This window comes from Anguilla rostrata, chromosome 19, assembly GCF_018555375.3.
Source record: "Anguilla rostrata isolate EN2019 chromosome 19, ASM1855537v3, whole genome shotgun sequence".
Taxonomy (NCBI): Eukaryota; Metazoa; Chordata; class Actinopteri; order Anguilliformes; family Anguillidae; genus Anguilla; species Anguilla rostrata.
The window spans coordinates 9,870,595-9,886,817 of NC_057951.1; the positions used below are offsets into that span (position 1 = coordinate 9,870,595).

Consider the following 16,223-nt stretch of genomic DNA (forward strand, 5'->3'; position numbering starts at 1 on the left):
CCTAAACTGGGCATAAACCTCTGAAAGACCACCGGCGGCCTGTTTATAATGCTGTGAAATACATAATGTCAAACAGGTGGAGTCTGTGGGATCAGAGGGGCTTAGCTCTGCCGGGAAGGGGGTGGGCTGGGACGATGCGGTGGGAGGGTTTGCCTGCGTGTGTGTTGGGAGTCCCTACCCCGTGGCGGTGTGCTTGTGTCCTCAGTCAAACCCAACGGAGCTTCACTGGAGACCAGCCCTCAGTGGGGAATAAGACTCATTGTGTACGGGGAGCGGAGGGGGCTGTGTGCATGTGTGCGTATGTGGACTCACATATGTACACAATAGGAGAGTGGCGCAGTGTAAGCGTGCTGGGGCCCATAACCCAGAGCCTGATGCGTCTCCGCTGTAGCTGTTTGCAGATGAATCTGGTCTGCTGCATGTGTTGCACATGCGTGCGTTTGTGATAGCTGCAGGCTCTGTTTCTGTGTGCTTTCAGCATCCTTTACAGCGCGGGGCGTTTATGAATGTACACGGATAGCATCCCGGCGCCTCCCTGACCTCCTAACCTGCGCCTGGGCCCCCTCTGTTTCCATGGTTACCCCGGGGGACCACGGTTCCTCCAGAAGGACTGGGTTATTTTTAGGGGAGTATTTCGGAGCGCGAAACACAATGGGGATTTACAGAGAGCCCGGAATAACTCTGAGGACGTGGAGCGCTCCGTCTGAATCAGCCGGGGAAACGGAGGCGGAACAAAATGTGCCGTGACGCAGGAGGACGGGGGAGCCTCTTCTGAGTCGCGCGCTGCCGGAGAAGAGGTAGATGGAGTGTCCTGTAAGGCACATCGGCCCCGATCCTCTCCTGCCGGTGGGTTTAAAATGATGTCATTAAGTCACTCACAACTGGGGTAGGGAGCCGTTAGGGCAAGAATAAGACGAATGGCCGAAATGATCACCGTTAAGCTTTTCTTTCTGAGACAGCAGTTACTGTGCTGGTCTGTGTAGGCCTGGAAGCAGGAAGCAAAGCCAGAGCTCTTTAATGACCTGGATGGATGAGCTGTCCCTGCATCTGCAGGGAGGGGGCGCTTGTGAGCGAGTCGCGACTTCGCCGGGCCGAGGGCTCTGGAGAGCGTGCCGGGACGTCTTTTCACATGCAGCTCTGTGTTTAGTGTTGCTAAGCGACCGCGCGGCCGAACGTCCAGCCCTTTGAAATGCAGGACTGGGCGGTTAGGTGGCCCGGGGCCTCACCATCGCACGGAGGGAAATGAGCACCTTTTGAAGTCCTGCCATTGAAGGGGCCGTTTTGTGCTCTGTCCGTAGAAAGCCGTTCCCTGTTCAAAATGAATGTGCTATTTCAGTGCTGTGTGCACACATTGTAGAATTGTGTTTATAAATCATTATATAAAAATGTGCAATAATTTTATTAGAAGCTTTGCATTTTAGTTCTTTAGCTGAAGGACAGTAGCAGGCCGTCGCGGGGTTAGGCTTGCCGTCAGTTTCAGTTCTGACTTGACTCCATCTGACCCTCAGGGCCTCCAGCTGAACATGTCTCACACCCCCCTCAGCTTTTATCAAATTATTTTTTATTGATTTCCAATAAGAACAGCCCTCTCAACATGCCCCCCAACCCAGCCCTCCAGGGGACGGAAACAAGAACAAATGAACTGAGGGAAGACTGAAAAAAAGAAAAAAGAGGCCCGGCCCACGGCCTCTGGGGCCCCATGGAGTTCTCAAAGCCCTGCGTCACTCCCAGATGCATTATGTCAACATGTGGCTGCCCTGTTCTCCAGCATCTTCTCCTCTGTTAGCCAATGAGCATGAGAGGGTGTGGCAACTTCCCTCCAATCCCGCAACTCCAGATGAAGGCTGAACAGCGAGGCCAGAGAATGTAGCTGCAGCATCCCCGTACAAAAGCCTGCTACGGCTGTTTCCAGATGGTGTTAATGAGGAGAGCGGGCTCAACAGGGAATTTCATTATCAAAATCCGCTGTGAACATGTCTGCCGTTATAGCTGCATGTAGTGTTCACGCAGTAGAGCCACACAGATATGAACCGTATAGACCGCGTCTGTTCAAACACAGAGGATATGAGACCGCAGGTGGCACGCATGGCTATGCCTTATCGAACCGCTTTGCTCTGATGTGAGAATGCGAGCGTCACGTGGAAACGAGTCGCAGTTTCTGCCAATGAAAGCCATGAGCAGCGCCGCTCTCTCTGTGCGTGTGAAATGTGATGAGTGTTCTCGCTGTCAGACGCAGAGAAGCCCACGAAGAACGCGTGTGTGGCGTTTGATCTCTCCCAGAATAGAGCTAGCATTGCAGCATACAGAGAGGGTGTGTGCGTGTGTACATGTGTGTGTGTGTGTGCGTGCGCGTGTGTGTGTGTGTGTGTGTGTGTGTGTGCGCGTGCGTGTGTGTGTGTGTGTACAGGTATGTGTGTGTGCGCATGCGTGCTTGTGGGCCTGTGTGTGTGTGTGTGTGTGTGCGCGTGCGCGTCCGTGCTTGTGGGCCTGTGTGTGTGTGTGTGCACAGGAATGTGTGTGTGCGCATGCATGCTTGTGGGCCTGTGTGTGTGTTTGTTTGTGCATGCGTGTGTGTGTGTACGTGTACGTGTGCGTGTGCGTGTGTGTGTGTGTGTGTGTGCGTGTGTGTGTGTGTGTGTGTGTGTGTGTGTGTACATGTACGTGTGTGTGTGTGTGTTCTGTATTTTTATATCCTTTTGCTCTTTACTTTTATTTTTGGTTATTTTTATCTTAGCGTAACAAATTGACAATGATGTTCAAATAAAGGGTCTTCAAAGTGGCATGGTGTAAAAGAGCTTGAAATTTTATACTATGGCTTGTTCCTGTGTTTTTGAAACCTGAACGGAAAATATGATATGATGCAGAATGTGTTTGTGTATATATATATTTGTGTCTACACACGCACACAGACAAGTCGATCCTGCTCAACTGTGTGGTGTAATTTTCAGTTTTTTTTTTTTTTTTGCAGTGCAGGGGTTGATGGATGTGTGTATTTATATAATGTCATGCACAGCACAGTGCAAGCCATTCGATATCCGACATCCTTGTAGACAATTTGTGAGCAGCTCAGGCTGTGTCTTTGAGCCAAGTCCTAATCCAGTTGTCAATATCAAAAGGAACAACTTCCCTCAGGATTGTGTCAGCTATCAATAGAATGACAACACGAAGCTGGTGCAATTTAATACTGTATTGCTTAAATGTATACGGGGCAGCCTTGAATTATTAATATATGGATATACTGTGATGTGTGGAAAGGGCAGGATTGTGACGGATTGACCTACAAATACTAGCAACGCAGGCCACAGCAAGGGGCCTGTATTTCCCCTGTGAGTCTAACACAGGGCCTGGCCTAATCTGGCTCGCTCTGGTTTCACGAGCGGCGTAAAGATGATGCTGCATTTATGCACAACAATTTTGAGCAATTAAAAAAAAAAAAAACTGTACTTTTGAAAAGGCTCATACCGAATATGTAAATAATGCATCGCACTGCTGGTCTGATTTCAAAGCTGTCGACACACAGAAAGATCCATAAATGTACTTGTGTTTGGGCATTTTTTCACGTTCAAAAGCACGCTGAATGACTGACTTGTGAGTGAGCAGTTACTCTACATCCCACCGCTGGCTAAGGCTTTTCAGAGCGGGCCTGAACGAGGTGACCCACGGCATTGCATGATGTTTTATGCTAAACAGATACAGTTCATGCGCAGCGACCCTACACTGTTTACATTTGTATGTGCTATCCATTTATACAGCTGGGTCGTTAGCTTCACTGAATAAATCTGGGTTTAAGTGCCTTGCCCAAGGGTAGCAGAGCAGGGATTTGAACCTGCAGCCTCTAACAAGCGCATTGCCTTAACGGCGCGGGGTGCAGGAGAAGGTCTGGAGTCTGCCCTGCTAATTGGAGCCAAAGGGGGCGATTACCTCAGCGCTGGTTATAGACTGGAACAACCGCTGCTATTTTATATAACCGCTGCTACTTTATTCTTTATTTATTTTCTTTATTTATTTTATGTATATTGTTACTATCTCTATGTTTGATATTTGATGTGTGATGTTTAATTTGTTAACTTTTTGACTTATGGTGCTGTACTCACTGGAAACCTGAATTTCCCTAAGGGAACTTCCCTACGGGATCAATAAAGTTTCTATCTATCTATCTATCTATCTATCTAGACGCCGCCGTCCAGGCAGCCCCTCCGTCGCGTCTCTGCTCAGACATGACGACCCGTGTGGAGAAGAGGCGTGCGTGAGCACACACGAGCATGAGCACGCAGGTCTAGGGGAGGGCATGTGCATCCATTTAACCCTTTGAAGAGTAGGTTTTCTGGAACAAATTAAGTCAGTGTTCTAGAACTCTGCTGCTTTCAGTTACCAGTAGCGATTGTGACATCAGCATTAGAACGTTCAGTTAGGAACATTCTAATCACATATTTGTGATCTCACGCCTTAGAGGGTTATGCTGTGGCTGAGGATGTGCGTGCGTGGACGCAGTTTGTGTTCGCCGCGCACACAGCAGCTCACGCGCTGGTGAAAGCTCCGGTGTCCGTGTTGCTGACACGCGGCGAGCCGTCGGGGGAGAGGTGCTGAAGCCCTGTCTAAACGAGCCCATCAGCGGGGCATTCCTGTCTAGCCGAGCACCAGAGACCCCCCTCCAGTCCCACCAGGGCAGCTCAGTCAGCCTGCGCGTGAGGGGGCCCCCCTCCTCCTGCTCGCCATTCTGGGAGCCGCGCCGCCGAGCGGGACGAGCGGCAGCGAGCGGAAAAACGTGGCCGAGCGGTCTTTTCCGTGAACAGCGCGGCGTCAGCAGGCGGCTGCTGCCTGAACTGTTGACACTGCTTAGAGCAGCTTCACTTGCGGTTGGCTTAATGTAAACAGCGTTCTTTCCTACCGCACGACGCCGCGTGGTGAATGTGAGGTTCTGCGCCTGCGCGCTAGCGCCGCGAGCCTCTCTCACTGTGGACCGCTCAGGCTTCACTTCCGTAGGCTAGAGCAGTGACCACACCAGGACTGGGAGCCAAAGCTGAGTGAACTGAGCTAGCTGTCTCCTACTAGGCCATTTATTGACATGCCTCTGGCCTTGCTGCTAGGCTGAGCTGAGGGGTCAAAGGTCGCTAACAGCACCTTGCGGCGTGTGCGGATTTGAGTGAGGAGGAAGCGGAACTGCAGCCGTGCTGCTGAGGCCCGCTCAGGAGCCAACCAGGAAGCTTCCGCCTCCTAACCCCCTTTGAGACGTTCAGCTTCTCTAACCTGGCGGTGACGCACTGTGTTTCCGTAAACACGGCTTTGGTTTCCTATAGGCGCTCAGGTCCGCAGTCATTATTTGACTTTCTGTCTGTCTGCTTCTCGTTGTACTGTCTGTTTTCTGTTGCCTGTGCATCCGTCTGCGGTGGTGAAGGGTTGCCATGGCGATGATCACAGAGCCTAAAGCCGTCACCCCTGACAGCTCGACAGTGAGAGAGGCGAAGCTCAGCCGCCTCGTCGACGGCGGCCACCAAAGCTTCAATTTAGCCATTGTTGAGACGGGGAAGGAGGGGGGCAAAGGGGAGGGGGAGGGGTGTAGATTCTGGCTTGGCCGCATTCGCCATGACAGGGAAATGAGTCCTTCTGGGCGCACAAGTCTGGGGCCGTCTGCGTGTGACTCACTGCGCTGTTATGCTCACTCAATGCAGCAGCGCGGATTACTGCACATCAAGGCGCTGCGGTCTGTGCCGTTACGCTGATAGCGGCACTGGCTGCCATTAGCCATGTGGGGCCTTTCATTACCACATTCCTCCCATTCCTTTTCACCTTCTTCCACCTGGGAATGCTGGGTAATTTGATGCTTGCAGTCACTCTGTTTGAAGCTGGTGGTGGAGAAAACCCGCATTCACGGGACCTGAGGGCAGGGGGCGCTTCAGAGGAGACGCGCTGCTCTCTCTCTCTCTCTCTCACGGGCCCTTCGATGGACAGAGGAGGATTCTGTCCCAGGGCCCGCGTCCTGAGGGGAGGGGCTTACCGTGCTGTGAAAGCACCACTTCCTGCGTCTCACCCGCCTAAAACGAACTTCACAGATGTTTTCACTTTCCCCCTTTCGGCCTGAGTAAGTCAGCGCTGAAGAGAACCCGCGGTGAAATGTCAAAAAATAAACAATGCAAAAACAACGTATTCAAACGTGACCTCACTGTTACCATGGAGAATTGAATGTGTTGTATTAATTTGGGGAAACTAGATGAGGCTTTTGAGTTTATGGCAATTAAAACGAGGAATAATTGATTTTTGCAACACTAGATTTCTGGGGTCGCCCAGTGGCGATGTTTTTGGGGCGATGTTCTCTGTGAGGCGCAGCCGCTGTTGGGGCGATGTTCTCTGTGAGGCGCAGCCGCTGTGTGGAAGAGGGCTGAGCAACGTGCTGCAGGTCGCTGCTGCCCTTGTTTTTCTCGCACCCTGCTTCTGCAGCGTGATGGTGAATGTGGGAGAGGGCGGTGAGTCAGCGAGGCTGCATTACTGTAAGTGCAGTTAGCAAACGGCGCAGAGGGGACCGCAAAGGGAAGTAAACAGGCTAGTGTGAGGTCAGGTAAGAACGGCACTGAACCTAGACCTCCATCATTTAGTGCAAACCAGTGTATGAATTATGCGTGTGCGCGCTAGGCTGGCAGGAGGGTGGTGTGTGTGTGTGCATGCGCGCGCGCGCGCGTGTGTGTGTGTGTGTGTGTGTGTGTGTGTGTGTGTGTGTGTGTGTGTGTGTGTGTGTGTGTGTGAGAGTGTGTGTGCGTGTTTGTTTCTGCAGCACTGTATTCATCACCGTGTATAGTATGCGTATACATGTTTGCGTACTTGTGTGCTAATACAGTAAGTGTCTGTCTGTGTTAATGGTGGTCTTGATCTGTGTGTGCGTGCGTGCTGTGTGTGTGTGTGTGTGCCTGAGTGTGTGTGTGTGTGTGTTTTATATATTAGAGTAGTTATCTAGTTTTTTCTTCTTTGCTAGTTTGTAGCTGGTTGTAATATTACCTGTTACTTTTTATTTGTTTCTGTTTTTTTTCCTGAATTTTTCTGGGCTCTTTGGGCAGCTCCAGTACAGGTAAGCAGAATGGTAAACACTGGTACCCAGCCTTTGTGTGAGGGCTGGGTTTGCGTGGTGATGCTGTGCGGAAACCTGGTGATGGTGGTGAAGTATTCATCATATTTTCACATTTTTCATATTTATGCAGTTGGGTGGCATTGAGATAATATTTTTTTTCACCAGGTGCTGTTGGCAAGTGATTGGTGTGTAATTAAAAACTTGGCTGTAGTTAGTTGCAGTTAGTTGTAATTATGCCATTAGCAGTAATCTTTTTCAGTTCTAATTTCTGGGATTGTTTTTTTCTGTGTATAGATGTGTGCAGTAGAGAATGTAGGAACATTTTGTATTGTATTATTATGAGTGTATTGTATTCTGTGTGAACGACGGTACAGCTTAAGAAAATAGCATCACCCGGCGTAGAGCAAATGCTGCTATCTGCTGGCTAATTTGGGAAAAACAGACTCTGATATTTCAGGCTCTGATGATCATTCTGAATGTACAAAACTACATTGATTGCCTTGAAATCAGTTTTTTTTTTTTTTTTTTTGTGGTAGTTGTTAAAGAAAAGACCTGGAAACAGAAGAATTTGACCCGAAAGAGTTTGCAGAGATGCATGTCTCTATTGCTCATAGGCAGCAGTCCCTCTGGAGACATTTCTCAAAGTTTAGAACTTATGGACTTTTTAACAGACCTGTGAGAAAGGCTCATATTAATTCTCTCACAATGGGGCCATGCATAGAGGCTTCCAGAAGCCTTGGGGCGACTGTCCCAGATGGTGGCTAAACTTTTTAGATGGTAGTAAAATTCGAAGACCCGCCTGTCGATTCCTGAAGATTTTTTCAGGGAAATACGTTGTAAAAAAAAAAAATAATAATAATGGTAGAAAAGATTTAGTGAATGAGGTTTCTTGCTTAATCTACAGGGACTTTACTAGGGTCTAAAGATTTCGCGCTATGGCTGGTGCTTAGCATAGTTAACTTGCACTAGTCCTTTAGTGATGGTGAGTCTTTAGTCACTGGTTTACCTGGTCTATTTTTTGTCTTAATCAGGTGAGTGCACTTCTGCTAATCTGGCATTGTAAGTGGCTTTGGATAAGAGTATCTGGTAAATAAATGTAATACAATGTAATAAGTATTTGGCAGAGGTGGGATATTTTGCTTTAGTTTAGCCCCTTGTCTATGCCATGGCTTTGCAGGTGGGGATAAATTAACTCAACAGATCAAGCAGAAATGTTTTTATAAATGCAGACCTGTGCAGCTCAGCACCAGTTTGCTCTGCTGTCTGTTCTGTACAGCGGCTCTGTTAACACTAGAGGGCAGTCTTGGCCAGGCAGAGGGGATATAGCTTAGCCCCAGCAGAAAATTCTGTTTTCCCACATAGTGGCGATGTAAAGTGTCCTCAGGGTGGCGGTGTAGTCTCATAACAGTCATAAGTTATAGCATACACTCTGAGAATAAAGGTAAAGTGGGGGTATGTTTTGTTCTTTAGGGAACAACTTTTCCAAACGTACCCTGAAAGTACAGTAAAGTTCTATTTGGGTACTAATAAGTACATTTTACCAGCAAAAAAAGGTGCAAATGAATTATGTGTTGCTGACTAGGGGCACAATTTTATGTACCTAGAGGGTGCCACCCCAGTGACTCGTGTTTGTACTTTTGTAGACACTGTTTCATACCGTTTTTCTGAGAATGTGTCAAGTTTTTACTCAGCATGTCGACTTGGTCCTTGCGATGTCATCTTTGTGGCCTACAACTAAAATGCTTGTACCTGCGTTCATTTTACCATGAAGGGGAAAATATAATGATATCATTGACTGTTAATTGCTGCAAGTAATATTTTTCATATTCCAGTATGCTCTATACATGTTTTACATTCATTTGACCCACAGCCCATCTTATACAGTCCTGGATAAACAAAGTTTGAATTAATTAATGCACATGGATTATCTCTGTGTGATGATATATGAATGACCTATTGTCAGTCTAAAATTACACATGAGTTTGCTTGGTTATATTGTGCAGAGTGGTGCACCAGCACTTCAAATAATGCTATAAAGTGGTCCAAAAAAGGCCTTCTGCAGGCAGGTACTTTTGGACAGTCTTTGGACAGGTACTTTTGGACAGTTGGCTTTCCGCTCCATGCGTGGGTTGAATTTGGACCAGCTCACACGCAAGAGCGGGATTTTCTCTATCTAAGCGAAAACGGAGCGGGAGAGAATCAGGACTCTCGACCAATCAGGGCCTTCACGAGGTGCGTGTGTCGCTGCAGCGCAGCTTTGACGTTTGCTTGCTTTACACTCCGACCCTTGGGGTCAGTGCGGTAATGTCCTGTATATGGTCATTGGAAATACCCGCAGTTTGATTTTAGTCAGCTATAATCTCTTCATCTCTGTTCTGCTTGTGGTTGACCTGACGGTTGACTGTAAGTCTTGTTAATCAAAATACCCGCCCACCTCCCCCAGCTCTGAGTTACACAACCCCTGAGGGGACGGATTTTGCTCTGACTTTAACAGGACTGGATGGAGCAGAGATGAGCTGTTTCCATGGAGACTTTAGTTTCAGACACACATGCAGAGTTAATCTGACGGCATCGAGGCTACTGAACCACTGACTAGGCCCAAGTACAGTGCAATATGGCCAGCAGCTTAAAGGCCCAGTAAAAGCCACTTAAAGCCAGAAGAAAACCCAACAGTGGCCAATGAACTAGACTCCCTGTACTAAGGGATGATTTACATTCTTAAGTGAAGATTTCACCCAAAGATTTAAAAAAACGTTTTTAATATCCCGAGACCATTAAGCAAGCGCCCACAGCACAATACTGCCTTCCTTTAAAATATACTGCTCCTGAATGAATAAATCAGTCATAATGACAGAGGTGATAAACACTTGGCTCGTGTTTGTTAGAGTGCACTTACTTCAGCATTTATGCTCTTGGTGACTTGTTATCATCTTTGCGATTTCAAAATCAATTCTAGCCACGTGTGTGAGAACTTGTCCTCTGTCATCTGTGCAAATCAGTGTGTCAATATGATGTTTGTGTCTGGAAAGATGTCGTATGCGGCCATTTCGGCTCTTCCCCGGCCTCATCCTCCCTTCCTTCCTTGTGAACTCCTTGTCTCTGATGTCTCTGCCGTGAAACACTTGATTGACTTGTGAAAACTTGTGAAGAATTGACAGAATTTTTTTTTATTTTTTTAAACTGTTTGAATTTAAGATGGATTTCAGCTATAGTTGGTCTGTACTACTATCACGGAAAAATAAATGAATGGTTCCTTTTTTAATCAAGGGTTAATACCGGAAATGACGAGAACCAATAGGGCACGGAGGAGGTGAAGTCACATGCCAGGTATCTTTTAATCTTGTTATTTTTGTATCACAGCAGTGAACGACGTCTTGGGCTCTCTCCCCTTTCTCTCTCACATTGAATCATGTTGTCTGAAGGAAAGGCGCTGTGGTTGAGTTGTGACCCGCTGTGAGGCTGCCCAGCATGAAAGAGCATTGAGAGGCAGCCAAAGGCCATGAATGCCCAAGCCTCGTTTGGAAGGGATGTGTGATAATGCATACAAGTGCAATGCTTTTCTTTTTTTTTAAAAATAGCAGTGACAGCTGTTTTTTTTTTTCTGTTGGGAATTTACAGAAATAGGACTGGGCACTGGTGAGTGTGTGTGTGTGTGTGTGTGTGTGAGTTTACTCATAGAGTGTGGTTTGGGCTCCCCACAGTGATTCACCTGAACCGTCAGCATTTCTCAGAGAAACGTTTTCACTATGGTTGTTTTTTTTTTTAATTTACCAGAGCACCAGAAAAAATGTTCGCAGTAAAGTCAGTGATTCTGACCTATTGTCCTGTAGGGGTGCAGCTTCAGGTTAACAGGCAAGAACCAAAGAATGTTTAGCAGATATTTTGATCCTGATTAACTTCAATTGTTCTTAAATTTCATATTTTTTTGATGTAAATTGAATAAAATAATACCCTAAGTATTTTATTGAATTACCATTTTTGTGCTCAAATAGCTTGGGGTATATTGCAGTTTCTTATATACAACTGAAAATGCACTCAAACTAAATACATTTTCACCATTTTATTCATTATTTATTTTGATATTATTATTTATATTATATATATTATATTAATATATATATCATATATTTTTTATACATTTTGTAATATATTTTGTCTGTGTCAGTGTGCAGCTCACAGAAAACTCACAATTTACAATACACCCACGTATGCACACCAAGTTTCGCACAATGTTTGCTGTGTTGCAGCTGCAGACGCTGCACAGGAAATGACACGTCGGGGCCAGAGGAAGTTGGAGGAGATGTTCCTTCGTGTCTCTTCTCCCCTTTTTAGATGAGGGGGTGGGGAGGAGAGTGCCTCTGCCAAACACACCCACAATCTACCCTGTGTGGTGCGTATGTAGCCAAGGCTATTCACAGATGAACAATCTTTTATACTCTTAAAAAAATAAATAATTTCATAGTTGTTCTGGAAAGTTCAGGGAAAATCTCCAGAAGAATTCATGGCATGACCGCTCTATTACTTTGTTTGCAAATATGCAAGCAGGTAAAGTTTACTTAGTGAAGGCGTCTCATTTTGGCAGATCACGCTGATCTCCATAATGTTATTCTAACTCCAGAGCTTTGTAAAAGGGAAAAGTGTCTGCACATGCTTGGCTTTTACAGTGAATTGTGTTGAAGAGTGTGGAAACATCCAATAACACATAAGGCTTTATGCCCTAAGATGGTCTTCAAATAAGATAAGAGTCTTTATTGACATGGAGTGTCTTTAGAGGGAGTGGCACTCTGCTTGATCTGTGTGAACTTGATATGACATCACACAAATACGGGAATGTCTGATAACACTGGACTCTTGCCTTCCTGCCCTCATCGTCCCAATACCCGGTTGCTCGGGCTACACCTCATCTCCAAGGCATCTCTTCAGGCCCTGTAATTGCAGATAGCAACGCTGAGCAGTCAGACCAACACAAGAAGTTATACAGTTTAGTACCAATAGCATGTCAGTGCAGTGTTGAAGTCTCCAAACCAGGAGTGTTCAGTCCCATTTGTGAAGCACCGGTGCGTGTAGGTTTCTGTTGTAGTCCAGCACTACGTCTTGGTCTTAGGCCATGGGGAGCCCATGTACCCAAAGAAGCCATTTTGGGGTTAGACTGGATACCCCTGTGGAAACTGAATGACGGAACTGATTAAGTGGCCGCATGGTGTCGGTTGTATAAGAATTGGCTTCAGAAAGGCCCGTGTGAACATCTCAGCGTTGGAAGGTTAAAGAAGTCATTTTAAACTCGTGGCAGTTGTGGTGTTTTGGGTTTAGTCGAAACACACAATCAGCAGGATCACATCTGCCCACACAGCAGGTCACACTCTTTCCAAACTGCTTGTCTCCTACGTTTCAGTCACAGTCACTCTCTCTCTGCTCCTTTCTTTATATGAAACACTTCTTCCCGTTGTGCAACGTTTTCACATTGTGACACGGTGTTCAATAATTGTGCTGAGGCGCATCCCTTTGGCTAATTTTGAGAGAATTTCGGGTGGGCTTTTTGTCAGTTAAAAGTGTGACAAAACAAAAAAAGGGTACCTTGTTTCTCTCCATCTTAATGGAAAGTTAATGAGAGAGAGATTTGACTCACCGGCACAAATGAGGCTAGCTATAATCAGCTCTAGCCTGGGGAGCCAGCAGGAAGACCAGCATCAAAGTTTCCCTTTTACCTTGTTTTTACCTTGTCTTTATTTAGCATGCTGGCGATGGGAGAACTGGGCAGGCTGATGCGTGTCTGTGTGGGCTGCTCCATAGGCCACGACACTGCCTGAGCGTGTGTCTCACGATCCCAACGCCCGACAGGTATAAGGGCTGGACTGGTACCGTGTCCGTGACGATAAAGAGGGGTTTGAAAGCAAAGTGCGAAACCCCCAACGCGCGAGCTTGGGCGACGACTGCTAGAACAGTGTTCAGCGTGCGGCTGAACGCCCTGTGAGCTGAAGAGCACAGGCCAGGGTTCTAGCGCTCAGACGCAGCCTGGAGTTTGACAGACCGGGCTGGTTTGTGGTCGAGTCTATCCATCGCGCACTTACAGTAAAAAGGCAGCTGCAGGTGGAGGCATTGCAGAAGTATCTTTCTCACCATCTCTGTCTGTGGGAACGCCGGGGCCCGGCGTGTCCCGAGTCGCCGCTCTTTGGTGTGGTCCGGGCCCGGCGGAACGACAGCCCAGATCCTTTCATTTTCACTTGCTGTCTCTCACCTGCCTGCTGCGCACAGCAGCGCCGACTCCGAGACCAGAGCATCCACGTTTTTCACTTCAAATGAAAACATGTAAATGATTGTTTCCCGTTTATGCGGGAATAAAGAGCAGGCTTAAGAGAAGGCTTGGGCTTACTTGCCAGTTCATTATTCTGACAATTGCCATCGCGTACGTACACTGCACTAGTTTTTTTTGTTTTTTGTTTCGTTATAAACACACAACCTGACATCTTATACATTTATCACATACAAAACATCCTAACATAAATACAAAACATCCATACAAACCAAACATTACTAGACTTACATCAAAACATACAAATCCACATGATTGCTCAGTCCTACATATCTACTATATTTCCAAATCATACCCCCTATTCATTTGAACAACTTAGCTATCCAATACCCGCACCAGTTTTGAGTGCAACATATATTAAATTCTGTGCTGTTTCATGAGCTTTTAAATCTTCACAAATTAGACACATCATCAGTACTTCCCGAATGGAGAGAGTTATAATAATCTGTATATAGAAAAAAATGCCACGCAAGATAGTGATGGAATGAAAAATAACGCCAGTAATAAAGTAGTTCACTTATTATTCTGCAAATAAATAGTTTTCTTGTTAATTGCGCAACGTAAGGAGGAGCAGGCTGAAAGCAGTGATTGAGTATTCCTGCGTGCGCTGGCGCCCCGGGGTGTCTGTGCAAGCCTAAACCGGACCGCAGAACTGGTTTTTGGGGAAGCGTGGCCCAGATGGAGACGTGCTTGCTGCACACGGGGGAGAGCGTGTTCATTCGAGCGCGGGCTGAAGGGAGCGCACGCCTGCGATCTGCTGCACGGTGGCGTCTGCGCCGCGCTGCGCAGTGAGGGTGTCGGGTACTGCGCAGCGACGGAGAGAGCCCCGCCCCGCCGGTCCCACGCCGCGGCGTCCCGTTAACAGCGGTTCTCCTCCCGCTCCGCCCCCCCCCCCCCCCCCCCCCCCCGAGAGCTCGCGGAGTTTCCTGTCCGACGGAGTTCATTGGAATGCCACAGAGCCGCCGCTCTCTGCCGCTCACCCACACCCCCCCACCCGCTCACCCACACCCCCCACCCGCTCACCCATCCCCCCCCTCTCCCCGTGTCGCAGGCTGCGGTGTGGCGCGGCAGCAGCTGCGCGCAGGCTCTGCTTATGGAAACCCGCGGTGAACGTTTACTCGAAGTGACGGGGAAGGGGGGGAAGGGGCTTTCTGAGCAGCGCGATGCAAGGAAACCCAACAGCCTCGGCCAGACCACCGCCTGTGCGAGCACAAGGCACGCAGGAGCCAATCAGAGACCCGGCTGCTGCCGTGACTGGGCCTTTCCGCTTTTTAATAAAAAAAGCAACAAGGAGTCTTCCTTTTGGCTCGATCTTCACTCTTCCTGGACGCAGGCGGAGAGTGAAGACAGGTATTTAACGTCTCCACTGTGCGATTACCCAGCAGAGGTGGAAAATGCAGGTTCAGAAAATACAACTCCTCCCCAGTGTGTTTTTTTTTTTTTCCAGTCACCTGGATGTGCTAATTGACACTGTTCTTCTGTCCAGAGGTAGAACTTATTAGTGAAATCAGCTGGGCTGAGTTCACGGGCGGAAGAAACGCACGGCAGCACTTCTACGTTCTGACCTCTGACGGCCGGGACGTTGGCACAGGTGAAGTTAGCCAAAGTTCTGTGGCCTTATCGTTCATAATCGGCAGCATTGGCAATGTCAGAGTGGAGGCGCAAAGCGCATTTACTGTTGACACACAGCACTTCTCTGTGAAGCCGCTCCAGAGACCCCTTACGAGCATCCGCTTGCATTTGGTCAGGCTGTTTGCCTGGCGCGCTGGTTTGGGCGCGGGATGCGATGTCCAGCGGGCACACGGCCGTGAAACAGCTGTCGCGCAGTCCTCTGATTGGCTGAAATCCAAGCTGGTGGTGTGTGTCTTAGGTGAACTGGTGCAGTGCAGTCTTGCCATGGTAACCCACATACCACACCAGCAAGGTACTCAGTACAGAATGTTTTTTCTGCTGTCAACAATTCTTAGTAACAGAGGTATCCTGAACCAAGCAGCGTGCATTACACTGAGCTGTTTGAACCTCTGAGTGTAAAAATATCACGTGTTGTTTGGGACAAAGACATTTTTTTCTTGATTTGGCTCTGTTTTCCACAACTTTAGATTTGTAATCAAACACTTCACATGCGGTTAAATTTAAGCTTTTAGGGTATTTTTTTAGTAACTGAACACACCTGCTTATCAGAAACACCCGTGAAACCATTTGTCCCAAATGTTATGGTCACCTGAAATACAGGGATTCATGTATGAAAAGGTGCTAACCAAGTTATGTAATGGGGAGTTTCAAGTGTCATCATCTGGGTTTCTTTTTTAAAGGTATTTTTAGCCCGGCTCTTTGTAGTTGGCTGTGGTTGCTTGCCTGACTGGGGTGAGTGAGCGCTTATGTCACATTATTCCACCTTATCGCCTGATCTGAGCGTGTTCCTCCGGGCTCCCGAGGGTCCGAAAGCAGCTGACCTCTGAACCCTTCTACAGCAGTGTCTCCAGGAGCCAAAAACAGACCCTGGGGGACTTTAGCTCGCCCCGCCAGGTCCGCTGCTGCCGGGCCGCTTGTGTCGCCCTGGTGACCCGTGACCTCTGCACTGGGTCAGACAAAGTGCCCTCCCACTCTGTGAATCGCACCCAGGAGCAATCAGTTTGAACCGCGAACAGATCCAGCTCCACTCTGGCAGTCTGGCAGACCGTCTTCATCACAGAGACTTTATCGAGGTCCGTGAGAAATCTCAATATTCTGCGTTGTGTCACCGAAACAAATGACGACTGTGAAAATTTCAGTTGCCATTATCACCACCTGAGTTTCATACACAGGTATTCATCTTTGAACGGCAAAGGAAACCCTGTGTGAGGTTGCATTGCCTTG

General features: G+C 47.8%; 1 long non-coding RNA gene across 2 annotated transcripts in view; it reads left to right on the top strand.

Annotated features, from left to right (window-relative positions):
* Positions 1-16,223, top strand: part of LOC135246136 (uncharacterized) — a 45,004-nt gene that overhangs the window by 21,122 nt on the left and 7,659 nt on the right. Inside the window, exons 3-4 of one of the 2 annotated variants that reach the window (XR_010327512.1) lie at positions 10,325-10,384; positions 11,305-11,547. The exons of the other annotated variant lie outside the window; for it this stretch is intronic. This is a non-coding gene — a long non-coding RNA (uncharacterized LOC135246136). Of the gene's footprint in view, positions 1-10,324; positions 10,385-11,304; positions 11,548-16,223 lie in introns of those variants that run through there. 2 annotated transcript variants of the gene reach the window in all.